This window comes from Ptiloglossa arizonensis, unplaced genomic scaffold, assembly GCF_051014685.1.
Source record: "Ptiloglossa arizonensis isolate GNS036 unplaced genomic scaffold, iyPtiAriz1_principal scaffold0099, whole genome shotgun sequence".
NCBI classification, from domain to species: Eukaryota; Metazoa; Arthropoda; class Insecta; order Hymenoptera; family Colletidae; genus Ptiloglossa; species Ptiloglossa arizonensis.
Window position 1 is genome coordinate 367,966 of NW_027478469.1, and position 3,315 is coordinate 371,280.

Genomic DNA, 3,315 nt, shown 5'->3' on the forward strand with positions numbered 1-3,315 from the left:
ATAACGTATAACGTATAACGTATAACGTAAACCGTATAACGTATAACGTATAACGTATAACGTATAACGTATAACGTATAACGTATAACGTATAACGTATAACGTATAACGTATAACGTATAACGTATAACGTAATACGTATAACGTATAACGTATAACGTATAACGTATAGCGTATAACGTATAACGTATAACGTATAGCGTATTACGTATAACCTATAACATATAACGTATAACGTATAACGTATAACGTATAACGTATAACGTATAACGTGTAACGTATAACGTATAACGTATAACGTATAACGTATAACGTAATACGTATAACGAATAACGTATAACGTATAACGTGTAATGTATAACGTATAACGTATAACCTATAACTAATAACGTATAACGTATAACGTAATACGTATAACGTATAACGTGTAACGTATAACGTATAACGTATAACGTATAACGTATAACGTATAACGTAATACGTATAACGTATAACGTATAACGTATAACGTATAACGTATAACGTATAACGTATAACGTATAACGTATAACGTATAACGTATAACGTATAACGTATAACGTATAACGTATAACGTATAACGTATAACGTATAACGTAATACGTATAACGGATAACGTATAACGTATAACGTATAACGTATAACGTATAACGTACAACGTATAACGTATAACGTATAACGTATAACGTATAACGTAATACGTATAACGTATAACGTATAACGTATAACGTATAACGTATAACGTACAACGTATAACGTATAACGTATAACGTATAACGTATAACGTATAACGTAATACGTATAACGTATAACGTATAACGTATAACGTATAACGTATAACGTATAACGTATAACGTATAACGTATAACGTATAACGTAATACGTATAACGTATAACGTATAACGTATAACGTATAATGTATAACGTATAACGTATAACCTATAACTAAAAACGTATAACGTATAACGTAATACGTATAACGTATAACGTATAACGTATAACGTATAAGGTATAACGTATAACGTATAACGTATAACGTATAACGTATAACGTATAACGGATAACGTGTAACGTATATCGTATATCGTATATCGTATACCGTATAACGTACAACGAGTAACGCATAACGTATAACGTATAAGGTATAACGTATAACGTATAACGTATAACGTATAACGTATAACGTATAACGTATAACGTATAACGTATAACGTATAACGTATAACGTATAACGTATAACGTATAACGTATAACGTAATACGTATAACGTATAACGTATAACGTATAAAGTATAACGTATAACGTATAACGTAATACGTATAACGTATAACGTATAACGTATAAAGTATAACGTATAACGTATAACGGATAACGTATAACGTATACTGTGTAACGTATAACGTATAACGTATAACGTATAACGTATAACGTATAACGTATAATGTATAACGTATAACGTATAACGTATAACCTATAACGTATAACGTATAACCTATAACGTAATACATATAACGTATAACGTATAACGTATAACGTATAACGCATAACGTATAACGTATAACGTATAACGTATAACGTATACCGTATAACGTATAACGTGTAACGTATAACGTATAACGTATAGCGTATAACGTATATCGTATAACGTATAACGTTTAACGTATAACGTATAAAATATAATGTATAACGCATATCCTAGAACTTATGCTGAATAACGTATAACGTATAACGTATAACGTATAAGGTATAACGTATAACGTATAACGTATAACGTATAACGTATAACGTATAACGTATAACGTATAACGTATAACCTATAACGTATAACGTATAACGCTTATCCTATGACGTATACCGTATAACGTATAACGTATAACGTATAACGTATAACGTATAACGTATAACGTATAACGTATAACGTATAACGTATAACGTATAACGTATAACGTATAACGTATAACGTATAACGTATAACGTATAACGTATAACGTATAACGAATAACGTATAACGTATAACGTGTAACGTATATCGTATATCGTATACCGTATAACGTACAACGTATAACGTATAATGTATAACGTATAACATACAATGTATAACGCATATCCTAGAACTTATGCTGAATAACGTATAACGTATAGCGTACAACGGATAACGTATAACGTATAACGTATAACGTATAACGTATAACGTATAACGTGTAACGTATAACGTATAACGTATAACGTATAACGTATAACGTATAACGTATAACGTATAACGTATAACGTATAACGTATAACGTATAACGTATAACGTAATACGTATAACGTATAACGTATAACGTATAACGTATAACGTATAACGTATAACGTATAACGTATAACGTATAACGTATAACGTATAGCGTATAACGTATAACGTATAACGTATAACGTATAACGTATAACGTATAACGTATAACGTATAACGTATAACGTATAACGTATAACGTATAACGTATAACGTATAACGTATAACGTAGAACGTATAACGTATAACGTATAATGTATAACGTATAACGTATAACGTATAACCTATAACGTATAACGTATAACCTATAACGTAATACATATAACGTATAACGTATAACGTATAACGTATAAGGCATAACGTATAACGTATAACGTATAACGTATAACGTATACCGTATAACGTATAACGTGTAACGTATAACGTATAACGTATAGCGTATAACGTATATCGTATAACGTATAACGTTTAACGTATAACGTATAAAATATAATGTATAACGCATATCCTAGAACTTATGCTGAATAACGTATAACGTATAACGTATAACGTATAAGGTATAACGTATAACGTATAACGTATAACGTATAACGTATAACGTATAACGGATAACGTGTAACGTATATCGTATATCGTATATCGTATACCGTATAACGTACAACGAGTAACGCATAACGTATAACGTATAAGGTATAACGTATAACGTATAACGTATAACGTATAACGTATAACGTATAACGTATAACGTATAACGTATAACGTATAACGTATAACGTATAACGTATAACGTATAACGTATAACGTATAACGTAATACGTATAACGTATAACGTATAACGTATAAAGTATAACGTATAACGTATAACGGATAAAGTATAACGTATACTGTGTAACGTATAACGTATAACGTATAACGTATAACGTATAACGTATAACGTATAACATATAATCTATAACGCATATCCTAGAACTTATGCCGTATAACATATAACGTATAACGTATAACGTATAACGTATAACGTATAA